We start from the raw sequence: 14,571 nt of genomic DNA on the forward strand, positions 1-14,571 counted from the left end.
TTTTTATTCACTCTCGCATTCATGTAATTCTGCTACTCCTAATTATAAATATATTTTCTCTTATATCAAACACTTTTACTCTTTTTTCTCTCCAAATTTCCAAAAATTAAAGTTTCATTACTTTATTGCACATGCCAAAAAAAAGATACTCTACCCAAATTCTTCTTGAAATTAAAAATATCTTCATTTATTATTCTATGAGTGATCTAGAGACAAAAGAATCATTTTTAAAGCTTATTAATCAATTATAATAAGCTTTTGCAAACACAAACTTAGCATTTTTAAATATTGGAAGATTGATGTAAAGGAGACACAAACTTCTTATTTTCTAAATAGCATGTTGCTTAATACTTCAGGAAAATAGGAAAATAACTGTTTCCCAATAAGCAAACATCATAAAATATATTTCCATAGTTCATTTGATGAGGGATTTGGGGCAAAAGGTAGAGACAGGGGAAAAGGAGAAAGAGGGAGGGAAAGAGAGAGAGAAAAATTCTTTTCCCAGACAACAGTCTCTTATGAAAGGGTGACAATGAAGAAAACACTAGTTTTCACAGTTGCCCCTTTCAGTTGGATAAGGGCTACCCTGTCTTCTCATGACAGAAGGCAAAATTTAGATCTCAAGGGGAAAAATCAATGAAAACCCTCTTTATGAGGTTTTCCCTATGCAGATAATCCACAGTGTTCTATAGAAATTAAGACTCTGAATTGCATTAGAATTAAGACCAGATAATGCAGCCTGCATTTGAATTTTAAATCTGCACGTGGTTTCCTGCATTTATTACTAAGCTTTAGCTTATAGAAGAGCAGATGGTTCCCTGTGCTCCAGATCAAATACTGTCAACTACTTATTTGATCATCTGCATTGGGTTTTTGATTTAAATAATTGAGCTTTTGCAGTCAGTGCTTCTGAAATCTGACCTGCTTCTTGCAGCTTTTCCAATTGCTGAGACCATTTCTGGCTCTTGACCAAGGTCTATTTACATCAGCTTTTTGAATACAGTTAATCTATGAATAGAAATTTAAAAGAAAGTCCTTCAAAAGATAGAGCCTTCCATATTCTGTTTCGGAGAATCAACTAGATAACTCTGTGCTTGATTTAACAAACCTTTATCCACAAAGAAGGGAAAATGTATTGATTGGTTTCCTGAGTTGTCTTCTATGGTAGATTATTTGCATGGTGCAATCATTCTCCTTTCTGTATTCACTCCCTTTGGCTCTGTGACCTGGAAGCTTCTCTTCTGGAGAAGGAGAGTGTATTTCCTCACCCCTCGAATCTGTCCAGGCCTCATTACTTGTTTTAATAAGTGGGATGTAGTGCTAGGGATATTGTGGCAATTTTGAGCCCAGAGGATGATCCCTGGAGATCCAAGTACCTGATCTGTAGTTGATCACAGACATTTGCAGGAACCCTTCATAAGAACAGCATAGCTGAGCACAGTCTAGATTGCCACTCCACAAAAAATAAAAGCTAAATAAATTGTTATTTTAAGACATGAAGCTTTTATGCTGTTGTATAACAAAAGCTAGGTTATACAATCTCTATTTTCCTCTGAGCAGTTTTTTTCCCCATATGGCTTAAGAGTTCAACCATGGGTTTAAAACCTAGCAGATATTTAACTGTTTGTTTAATTTGACAAATTTAAAAAAATTTTATTGGAGTATAGTTGACTTACAATGTTGTATTAGTTTCATGTGGACAGGAAAGTGAATCAACTATACATATACATATACTCATTCCTTTTCAGATTCTTCTCCTATATAGGTTATTACACAGCATTGAACAGATTACCCTGGGCTATACAGTGTGTCCTTATTACTTGTCTATTTTGTACATAATAGTGTGCATGTTTTAATTCCAAGCATCTAATTTATTCCTCCTCTACCCCTTTGTTTCTCCTTTGGTAATCATAAATTTGGTTTTGAAATCATTTGAGTCTGTTTCTGTGATTAAGTTCTTTTGGATCATTTTAAAATTAGATCCAAAATATTTCTGATCTCATATAATATTTGACTTGAATAAGTGAAGTCAGACAAATTTTTTTTCAACCCTTGTGTGCCTCCATTTACTCATCCAGTGAACAAATATTTAAATAAGCTTATACTATATGCCACTATGTAAGGCACAGATAACGTGGTAAAGGAGAAAAACCCTCATGGACGGTAATTTCATTCTTGAAAGACAGTAATATCCATCTCTTAAGATTGCTACACGGAGTAAAGTAGGTGATCACCCTAGCATGTGACTGTCAGTTGCACCCAACCCACTTCCCAATCTCTTTCTAGTAGAAAAGACACATTCTGTAAGAAATGATCTCTGATACAGCTTTAGACCAAACTGCCATTTACCTGAAAAGAATAGGGTCAGACCAAGTGGGACTGAGATCTTGACTCTGCCATTATCATCTACTACCTTACCTCTCTACATTCTGCCTGCTATTCAGTGTAACAGTGCTAATACTTCTAACGTATTTATTAGTGTAAGCCTGGACTGTCTTCCTCAATTTATTTGTCTTAACATTCCATATTGATGGAATCTTTTCAATCACTACTATTTCTAATTAATATTCCAACAAACTGAATCCAAAGCGTGAAACCTTGGTTATGTTGTTCTTGATATATTTTTCTTCAAGATGCTTAAAAGCTTGTGACATGGACTCTCTTTTTCGGTAGATTTAGTTGCTGCTGTGAAGACTGTTACAGAGCCAGTCCCCACGCGAATTTCACAGATTGCCTAGTTGAACTGAGAATATGATCAGAACATCCAAGAACTTCAGATCATTAGTCATTTCATGGAGGGGGAGCAGATGGCTTCCCTAGTAGAGGGGTTTTTTTACCTCCCACAGAATTTGGACACCCTTGAAGAAGGAGGCCTAATTGTTCAGAGAAGTGTGCTGGAGTTACTCTAAATGTGAATTTGTAATTCTCCATTTTCTCATGATGCATGTGGGTATATAGGAAAGGGCTGCCAAAATAAGAACCATCACATTTATGCAAGCCAGGTATCATATATATCTGGTAAGAGTGCAGTACCATACTGTGATGCTCTGTTCTCTGAAAGTATTCTAAAGGGGAAAAACGTATGTAGCATGCACACAAACCGTATAAACTAGGGCATTATCACTATTTGGAGCTGAATACTTCTCTGAGGGGGCTGTCCGATACATTGCAAGGTATTTTTCACCACCCCTACTGTCTACCTCCCAGTTGCTAGTAATACCCCCTCCACCAGTGATGATCAGACATGTCTCCAGATTTGACTCATGTCCACTCATTGCCCTTGGTTAAGCACAACTGATAGACAAGTATCAGCCTATCAGGAGGAGAAAGGAAGTGCGTTCATATTTGGCATCACCAAATAAGAGGAGGGATGACAAAAGACATGGATTCAACTCAACATTTATTTGTTTCTATATATGAGAGCTAGAGATAATGAAGAGAAACTGAACCCAGGGTCATTTTCTTCCTTTAAACACAACATCTACCAAAATAGAGAATCAAATATAATCCTGTTGGGCAGTGCATCACTACTAATAAAAATGGGTAATGGGTGTGAAGTCAGAGTCTTACAGTGGTATTGAGGATGGGTTCAGGAAACTGACTACCTAGGTTTTAATTCCTGGGTTTTATCACTGTACAGGTATATGATTTTGAAATGTTTATGCCACTTGTATTAGTTGTTACAAAGTCCCACAGATGGGGTGGACTAAAAATAATTTTGTGTTCCCACATTCTGGAGGGTGGAGGTCTGAAAGCTGTGCTCAGGGTAGTTTCTTCTGAGACTTCTCTCCTTGGCTTAGAGAAGGCAGTCTTCTCCCTTTGTCTTCACATCATCTTTTCTTTGTGTCTCTGCATCCTGACTTTGTTTTCTTATAAAGATACTAGTCATATTGGATAGCAACCCACCTAACAACCTCATTTTACCTGTTCAAAGACCCAATCTCTAAATACAGTCACACTCTGAGAGACTGGAGTTTATGACTTCAACATGAATTTGGGAGGAACAGAAGTCAGCCCATAACATTTCCTCCCTAAGTGTCCATTTCCTTATGTATAACATGGGGAGATATAGTATGTGCCTCATAGTTGATTACTATGCAAATTAAGTAAAGATAAATAGAGTTATTTTGTGTGTGTGTGTGTATCTATATATCTCACACTTGGCATAATGTCTAAAATGTATCACGCATAGAACAAAATTAACTATTATAATATCATTTTGTTCTGGCTAAATGAAAAATAGTAATGAGAAGAAACATTTGAGTAGAGCTGGAAAAGCAGATGTAGATGAGAGAGCATGCAATTCAAGGAGGAGGACAATTAAAACAATGTATAAAGGCACAGAAGTCCATTTCAGAATTTAACAGTATGTCCTTGATTCTCACACTATTTTTAGTATTATTGAGAATATTTTTTAAAGATATGTCTTACCTTTGACACGATTGTTTTGTTTCAATTCACCTTACTTCCGATGTGTTATTAGACCATTTTCTACTATCCCTAGCCATATGACTCAGGAGCTCAGGTGATTGCATTTCACCTGGAATAGGGCAAGAATTGGTAGCAGTGAGAGTGGAGGTAGGCAGATGATTAACTGATAAGGATTTTTTTGTTCCTCATAATGTATTAAATGTTTCTTTGAGCCTGACCATAAAAGACCAGGTGTATAAATAACTGCACTAAGCAAAGCAGGAGAAAGATTCAGACTGTGGGAGCTTGGAATCAACCAGGCTGAGTTGGTGAGTTAGGTCATGTACAGGAAAATTCACACTATTGAGCCCAGTCCCTCATTCTACTCTTGGAGAAATAAAAAACATAGTTGTTGAAAATATAGTAAGAATGGGATGCTGTTTTCTGTCTCTGATCTCTTTGTTGAGAGCCAGTAAAATGGTATAAAAGAATGCTTATATGACAAAGATTTAAGTAGCTGATAGCAAATGAGCCTGAGGTTTTAAAGTTAAAAAACATGTAAAGATAGTTTCATCCATATAAACATTCATATATGCATGCATATATACATATTCTTATATTTTTAATCATAATACATAAAATAAAAATTTGTAAATATATAGAACATATATTAAAAGGTAAATTCATATTATATCTGTACATCACTAACAATTATTATACAGAAGAAATATTTTCATGAGTCACAAGTCAAATTTCAATTTGATTTCTAAAACTCAGAGGCATTTTTTTTTTCTGGTAGACTAAAATACTCTTGAAGTCAAGGCTTCTTTACAAGTCCTATTTTACTGTCCTCATAACCTCTATGCTTTCTAAGAGTTTGGTGATTGTGGTTGAGTCATTATATTTCTTCAATTTACATATCCCTAATTAAAAATTATTATAGTCGATTTACAATGTTCCGTCAATTTATGCTATACAGCAAAGTGACCCACATATCTATCTATATATATTTATATACACACACACACACACAGTGCATATTATCTTCTGTCATGCTCTATCACAAGCTACTGGATATAGTTCCCTGTGCTAGAAGGACCTCATTGCTTATCCATTCTTTCCCCCTCCCCCTTGGCAAGCATGAATCTGTTCTTCATGTCTGTGAGTCTGTTTCTGTTTTAGAGAAAGGTTCATCTCAACCACAATTTAGATTCACATATAAGTGATATTATGTGGTATTTGTCTTTCTGACTTAACTTTACTTAGGAGAATCTCCAGTTGCATCCATGTTGCTATGAATGGCATTATTTTATTCTTTTTTATGTGTGAGTAGTATTCCATTGTGTATATGTACCACATCTTCTTAACCCATGTCTGTCAATGGATGTTTAGGTTGTTTCTATGTCGTGGCTATTATGAATAGTGCTGTAATGGACATAGGGGTGTGTGTTTCTTTTTGAATGAAAGTTTTGTCCAGATAGATGCCCAAGAGTGGGATTGCTGGACCATATGGTATTTCTGTATTGAGTTTTCTGAGGAAGCTTCTTACTGTTTTCCGTAGTTAGATATGCCTAATTTTGAATGTCAACTACAACTATTCAAATATTCATATTACTTAAATTTCCTGATTCTTAGTTTGTCTTGCTTCCCTATAATGGTGATAACGTTTTGGTCTCAAAGCTTTATTATGAAGATTAATATAAATAATAAATGCATAAAGAGTACCTACTAAAATATCAGCTTCATAGTACGTATGAGATACATTATTCTTCCTATCTCCTTTATCCTTGTTGGACAGGTAAACATAAATCAATGTCTAATGACATGTAGTAATAGGGAAAATTACATTTTCACATAAGCAAGTTTCCAATAATTTATTATAACTTAGGGAAAATTCTTTCGTGGAAACACATTTCAAATTATAATTTGACTTTATATAGCCTGGGAACCCTAAACACATCATAAAACACGAAAACAAATATTTACAAAGACGGAGGCACAAGAGCATTTCCATTACCACTGCTTTTCCCCAGGGGACCCACCTGACCTGGAAAGGTTTCTGTAAGTTTCTAAAAGGAAATAAAATATGTGCATTTCCTCTAGAAGGATAAGAGAAAACATTTCCCAAACACTTCAATGCAAGAAATAGCATCTAGTCCTTTGGTACTTTGGGGTACACCCCATGCAGGGGTGAAGCCACTTTGTGGACACACAGACTTACTGTCCACTTGTGTAGAGAACCGAGAACCATTTTATAAAGAGAAGGAACAACTAGAACAAACCAATCCTAAGTTTTGGTCAACTTTTGCCTCACTGTACTTTTGCATTCCTGTTTTCTCAACTCATTCATCAGATTTTTTTCATTAGTTGAGGATCTGTTTACTATAGTAAATATTCTATAATAATGAACTAAATTTGGCTTTGTTGTACTTACTCATCATAATCTCTACTCTGATTTTCACACACACGGACCGCTATGCGCATGACACAACATCCTCCCTTTCGCTGCAGGTCCTCTTCATGTCTCTCAAATAGTGCCTTCACAATTTCTGCTAGTTTTGGGGAATATCCTCAAATTACTTTTTTGACTATTTTGTCCTTAGAATGTCTAAAATGTAGCATTTGAATATCTATAGAGTAACCATCACTGTACTAGTTTATTGCATATATTCTTACTGAAACCACATAATAACCAAGAGAGGTATCTATTATTGGCACCATTTCAGAGATCTAGGTCAGAAATAAGACTTAAAAAAGCCAAGTAACCTTTTCAAATTCACGAAGTTGATAAGAGATGTGTCTGACTCCTGTGCCTCTAATCTTTCCACCATTCCTAGCTCAGGCAGAAAAAAAGCAAAGCAAAACCTGGTAGATGGAACTGAATTCAGAAACTGACGCTTTGCTGGCTAATAATTCCAGGTCTATTAAGAATGATGAGGAAGAAATCCCTTTAAATTCCCATGAAGTTTAAAATCTATATGTACCACTGCATAGCAACAGCAGTCTTCGTTTTAATTTACTTTTATTTAGGTCTATCTCAAAGGATTTTGATGTGAAAATAAATTCTCTAAAATTAAGCTGAGACAGAGTATTGAAATATAAATGAAGACACATTGGGAAAGAAATGGAAGTGCAAAATTGATTTGTGCAGTTCCATCTTTGGTTTCCTTTCATTAATTGTTCTGTCTGCTCTTGTTTTTCATGGTATGCCACACACCAAAAGCTTTTCACAATGAGACTTGACAAAGATGGCACTTTTCTTACAGACCTATTCAATTCATAATAATGTGTCTCAAAATCAAACCTGGGGGAAGAGAATTGTGAAGGGATGAGGTCTAATGAAGGGACTTTCAGGCTGATGGGAGAACTGGGTGGATATAAAAAACAGGTGCATTCAGTGTCAGGACAATGAATCAATGTGAAAGAGACAGATTTTTATCTGTGATCTTAAGTACAGTCTTGTGTGTGAGTAACTAAGTCCAATACAGCACAAGAAGCCATAATCGAAAAGAGAACCTGAAAAATGCAAGCTGAGTATTAGTGAAAAATGTGAGCCTGGAATGAGGGAGATGCCCACAAGAGTGGTCTGATAAATTCTGTGGAAACTGCAAGTCTAATCATGCTGGTTCAAGTATACATGTCTCTGGTGGAGTACCACCGACAGCCTGCAGTTGAGACCCTTTCAGCATCGTTGGCAGTATATTTATGATCCTGCCATTGCCTACATGTCTGGACTCAATTCTAACTCAGTCCTCCTTACACTTTTATGCTGCAGTATAACTGGTCTGTTTAAACTTCCCCCAATATATTTTCTTATTTTACGATTTTTTTTTCATATGTTACTTTCTCTACCTCACAAACATGTCTCCTACCTATCCTACCTCTGCTCTAAAGATCGAATGTTTCCTCTGCTGTGAAACCTTCATGAGACTCATTCAGGTAGATAATAAAACTTCTGTTCTGTCCTCCTAAGATATCTTATATTAATTTCCCAAATAGCGAGATAGTATTACATTGTATCTAATTGTGATATGCCTGCCTTTGGTCTACATTTGCTGTATTTCTAACATAAAAAGTATCATACTCTCTTGAAATATATCTTAACCTGTTTGTCTATCCTTAGTTTATAGTTTAGTGTCAGCCAACACAATGCTTCAACACTCTCCTTCCTTTTCCTGTGCCAGACATCACTAATCTATCTAAGCAGGTTACTACTGAAACGGGAAATATGGTTTCTTAATCCTTCAGGGTCCAGCACTTAAGACAGAATTATCCGTCATAGTTGATGATCTTAACACTTATCAGAAATTGCCTATCAGAGCTGAAAGTACAGTTTTTAAAATTAACATATATTGAATATTTGCTATGTCATTATGTTATTTTATGTAAAACTATTTGCTATACTTAGCCTAGAAAAATGTTAAACGCAATTTTGTTTGACTGATTAAATTTGTGGTTGATTAAATTATCATTCAATCAATATCTAATCAATATATGTTTCCTGAAGTTTTTTTTTTTCCTTTCTTTTTTTTTTTCCCTTGTCTTTCTAAGGATGCATCTGCAGCATATGGAAGTTCCCAGACTAGGGGTTGAATTGGAGCTGCAGCTGCTGGTCTATGCCACAGCCACAGGAACACTGATAAGCCACAATTCTTGACGTGTACCACAGCTTGCAGCAATGCCAAATCTTTAGCCCACTGAGTGAGGCCAGGGACCAAACCTGTATCCTTATGGATGCTCATCAGGTTCTTAACCTGCTGAGCCACAACAGGAACTCCCTGAAGTGCTTTTTAATGTCTCTGCTTCCTACTTGACCCATAAGCATAATGATGCTTAAAAGTCCTTTCTTAAATGCACTTTCCATCACCTGCAAAATGGAAAATGGCAAACAACTTTAGAAAAATTTAGACGTGAGATATTAAAATAGTTTGTATTAATTTACTTACTTGCATAGAATCTTTCTTCTAAGACTAATGGGAAGAGATCACAGAGTTTCCAGAACATCACAGCAGTAAAGAACCTGCTGAACAGGGCTATGATCAAGTGACAGATCGCCTCCTTTCTGTGCTTCCTATGTGCATGCCATTTAAAAGTTTAGTAGTATATTCCTAGACGTTAATTAAATCTCTTTTTTCCAGACCCATGTCTAAATAGGTTTTCTACCTAAGCCAGCCCTCACATCTCTGAATTTGTGCGTTTCACAGTGAATAGGTCAGGCCTGTGTATATGTTCTTTAAAAATGGCTTCTCTGCTTATGGACAGTCTTGATGTGGAATTGGAATGCATTGTCCCTAGACCACATGACTTTTCTTATTTCTGCTCTGGGAGTAAATTTGTCCATAACTCCATGTTTGTCCTGTTTTATGGTGGCTAACAACCACCAAATTGCTAAGAAATTCATTTGTGCTCAAATAATGACCACCAATAAGAGCCCTTCAGAGAACTGATTTGGAGTATAATGTAGGTCCATTGCTTGTACTAATCAGTGAACCAATGATTCCTGTAATTCCCTCTGGTGTTTTAAAGACAAGGAAAAAAGATTACATGCACTACAGATGAGATATAAAATCTTCTATTGGAGGTTAGTGGCGAGATATAGTCTTTTTCTTGAAAGGAGAGAATATATACATATGTATATGTATACACACATACATGCACATATATATATATATATATATGTGTGTTTATTGGAATTAATAAAATTACCTATTTCTACCTCTACCGAGTAAAATCACTGGATAATTATCCAAGGTGTTATTCCAAGTAGTTTGTATTTTTAGCTAGTAATATGTATATATAATAACTTTTTTTCTTTCATAACTTAGATTTTATTGGTTGTTTTGAGGATCAGTACACAGACATTTCAATTTGTACACAATTCTAAACATACGTACCAAAAATCTAAATAAACCATATAGTTGTGATTCTTTTCTCAACAGTTATTCCAGTGACTTTACAGCCTAAAATTTGGAGGCAAATTTTCCTTAACAGGGTATCAAGTACCAATGTCTTCAAATATTGATATGCTGTTATATCATAAGTCCCACTAATTCACCATTTAATATCACATACACTACATACTCAAATGTTCAGTCTTTCACAGGACATTAACAAAATTACTGGAAAAACTGGACTCCCACAACCAAAGGTGTTACAGAATGCACAAAATTTTGACAAGGAGAGCCCAGATCAAGCAGTGGTCTGCTTTAGGAAACAGTTCTACCAGAAACAACATGGAAAGAGAAGTAATTTAATGTGTTCAAGGTGTTAAATGCACAACGGACTCCAAATTGCCATTTGGTATGCTTTGTATTATAGGATATAAAATCTCCCCCATCTATGGAATGTTAAGCTGACACCCAAAATAATCAAAGCCTCCCATATTCAATATCCCACTATTTTCTGGTTGTACCAAAAAATAAACAACCAGCAAATGGTTTCACCTCTTAAAAAAAAGCATTTACATTTAAAAAATGGGATGAGGCGGGAGTCCCTCCTTCTTAAAAATGTTTCTAGAGCTACTAAAAAACGTGCATTTACAAAATAGTTGATAGAAATATTCCTCTGGATCATACAAGAAGGGACACAGGGACCACTGACGTGACTGGGTGTGTGGTGTTAATCAGACTTGGCTTCTTTCTCTCCTGCTTTATCAGAGGCTGGACTCTCCTGGTTTTCAGTTTCTCCATTTTCTGCAGGCAGATCTTCTTTAGTCTCTTGGTTAGTCACTTTGGCTTGTTTTCCTTTTGCTCCCTTTTTGCCTTTTGTTTGTACTTTTCTGTCTGAAGATTGATCCTTTCCTGCTGCCTTTTTTTGGCTTTGTTTCCACTTTTGCAGGAGCAGGATTAGCTGACAACCTCTCCGATCTCCTCTTGGGCTCCTCATTTGCCACCCCCTCTGCGGAACTGACCTTCCTCTTGGGCATCATGGTGGCAGGGTGAGCATGTGCTGGGTGTCTGTGGTTCAAGGCTTACAAAGAGCCTTTGCGAAGCTGGGCTGCCTGGACACTGCCGCTCCTCCTGCCACCAGACCTGCTGGGACCCCCTATAATGATTTTATAAATAAAGAACATGCAATGTGGAAATGTCATATGCATTTCTGAAAATCTGAATTACATATTGAATTTCATATGTACTTAGGAGGGAGTGTAAATATGGTCTTTGAAAAGCAGGCTTTTACTTTGGCCTGTTACCATTATCTTTTTCATTGATCATCTCTGAAACTTTAAATATGTAGTCCTTGAAAGGTACATCCTGTTGCCTGAAGGAAAATGTAATTATTAGACAATAATGCAAAGACACAGTTGAGAATACAATGCAAAAAGATTCTTCTCCCATTGGATCCCCAGGGGGACCATTTAGACACCAACTCATATAATGATTATAGATCCCCTTTTGCCAGGATTATCTCCTTTGTTTCTTCCTAGTTACTTCCTAGTCCATCCAACGCATACTTCTTGGTTTTCCTCACCTTACTTCTTTCTATGGGTTATTTTTAGCTAGTTTATTCTTTATAGATTCTTTTCCTTGATGGATTTGAAAGGTTTTATAGGTTTTTCAGTTTCCTCCAGCATTATCTTGTTAGAAGAAAAACTTTTCTTTTGCTACTAGCTGGCCTTTCTTACGGTATAAATCTGGTACAAGTATTTCTATAATCAAAGTTGTATATGATCCCAAAATTGGGGTGTTAGGAGAGATGGGATAGGGATAAGCACTTCAGAAAATATAAAATAATCATAACCTTTTCCATCATGAAGTTTAGTAATGGCATAGATCACAATGCAGTGTATTCACTCTGGTTAAGAAACGATAGAACAGTTGTGTCTCCCTTATAGTATAATATTTCTATGATTACAATATATTGTTATTTCAAATGCTTGAGAATATAGCCATGTTAATAAGTTATCAAGGTAATCAATATTTTCTTTGATAAAACCAGCAACTTGGGCATATATCCAGACAAAGCATTCATTGAAAAAGATACATGCACCCCTATGTTCATTGCAACACTATTCACAATAGCCAAGACATGGAAACAACCTAAATGTCCAATGACAGATGAATGGATTAAGAAGATATGGTATGCATACACAATGGAATACTACTAGGCCAGAAAAAAGAACAAAATAATGCCATTTGCTGCAACATGAATGAAACTAGAGACTCTTAATACTAAGTGAATTATGTCAGAAGGAGAAAGACAAATACCATATGATATCCCTTATATCTGGAATCTAATATACAGCACAAATGAACCTACCTATTGAAAAGAAACTTATGGACACGGTTTCTGATTACCAAGAGGGAGGGAGTGGGAGGGACTGGCAGTTTGGGGTTAGTAGATGTAAATTACTGCATTTGAAATTGGTAAGTAGTGAAATTTTGCTGTACAGCCCAAGGAATTATATCTGATTACTTGCAGTGGAATGCAATGGAAGATAATTTGAAAGAAAGAGTGTATATGTATGTATAGCTGGGTTACTTTGCTGTATGGCAGAAATTGACAGAACATTGTAAATCAGCTATAATAAAGATATTTTAAAAGACAAGTAATTACAAAACATAAAATAGGAAATAAAAATAAATAAAAGTAGATTGTGTCCACCAGGCACATCCCAAACCTTTTGACACAGAAGTTAGGTTCTGATTGAAAGCCATAAATTGGTAGCAAGAAATCTCATGCTGACTCTGGATAGATCTTTCTCCTTGCTTCTGAGGGTTGTCACTGCTGAAGAATAAAGAAGGTGGATTTGGAAGCTTGGAGGGTCTGAAGCAATTTGTTTTCTAGAGCAAAACAAACATTTCTTTTTAAACTTACTTCAGCATAGAATTCATTAAACCAAACTAATACAAGCATAGAATTCATTAAACCAAACTAATACAAGCACTAACTAACTACAAACAAACAAAACAAACTAAGAGACAAGCACTTAACTAAAACCCTAATACAATATTTTTACAGGATGTTTTTCATATCTTAAAGATATAAATAAATAAAAAGTCATGTACTAGTTATACCATTAAAAAAAAAAGAGAAGGGATAGAGTGATTCACCTTATCTACATAGATAAGGGAAGTTATCTAGAAAACAAAGGGACATATTCATTGTTAGCTAGGCTCAGAAGCATATACAGTGATCAACTGGGTATACAGAGTAATACATAATGGCAACTTTTGATAATTACGTGTAGTGAGAATAATCAGCTCTAAGACAAAGATAGGAGAAACATTGGCTTGTACTGTGTGAATTTTGAATTACTTGAAGTAAGGAATGGACAGCATTTGGAAGTATTAAAAAATGTGTGTTGAAGAAGAGACTGTGATAGAGGGGAGAAGAGAGAATACGGAAATCACATGGGAGTCAGCAGTGTAAACTTTGGTTTCATTCTTTTTACCGATACTGATGGTGATGGTAAGGATGATGGCCACTGCTTGCTGTAGAATTATTCGCCTAAGTAAACTCTTCATGGAGAATCAGCGTGGTAGAGCTGCTGTGATTGATGTTGAGTGGAGTCTGTTATAGCTTCTTAGACTTGACCAGTTGTTTCCCTGTCCAAAATCATCACCACACAAAAACTCCCACTGACTCTAATAGGAGCATTTCATCAAATACTTCAGACTTGCAGCACAGAGGATAAGACATCCTATGGAGTAAAAACATGCTCAGATTTTCCACTTATTGGGGAAAATGAGTTGAGGAAAGAGGAGAGAGAAATGAGAGGAATGTAAATCCAGTGATTTTTGTTAGAGAAGCCTCAGGGGAAATTACTGATCATCTCAACAATAAAACTTTTGATATCAGAGGTAGAAGGATAAAGGTGGATGATAAGCAACATACATGTAACTTGTGATTTTTACTTGGGTTTTACTACTTGTGCAGTAGTGGACAAGAACTAAGGAGAATCTTGGTGGACAAGAATAATAGAAGGGGCTTTTTCTGAGGTTCCTGATTTTAGGTGAATGACAGTGTTACTCTAAGAGCTGAGCATTTCCTTTTGTTATTTTTCTGCCAGGGAAAATCAAAAATCACTTTACTGAATGCAACAAATTTTGCATATTGATTTATTTCATTTTTATTGGAATACATTAAAATGTATCTTTTTATTGAGCAGAAACTGTTGTTCACCACAGATTCTGAAAAGATTGCCAGGAGGCATTTGTG

At 35.8% G+C, this 14,571-nt stretch overlaps 1 long non-coding RNA gene and 1 pseudogene across 2 annotated transcripts in view; one reads left to right on the forward strand and one right to left on the reverse strand.

The window, feature by feature from the left end:
* The window catches only part of LOC146402255 (uncharacterized), a 912,822-nt gene that overhangs the window by 240,066 nt on the left and 658,185 nt on the right, over positions 1-14,571 (forward strand). The window lies entirely within an intron of this gene.
* On the reverse strand, positions 11,029-11,338 carry LOC100525923 (non-histone chromosomal protein HMG-14 pseudogene; annotated as a pseudogene).

The sequence above is a fragment of the Sus scrofa genome, chromosome 6 (genome assembly GCF_054392235.1).
Source record: "Sus scrofa isolate SSC_HxYL_T2T_F1_AM1 chromosome 6, Sscrofa_HxYL_maternal_Yorkshire_Landrace_v2.0, whole genome shotgun sequence".
Lineage (NCBI taxonomy): Eukaryota > Metazoa > Chordata > Mammalia > Artiodactyla > Suidae > Sus > Sus scrofa.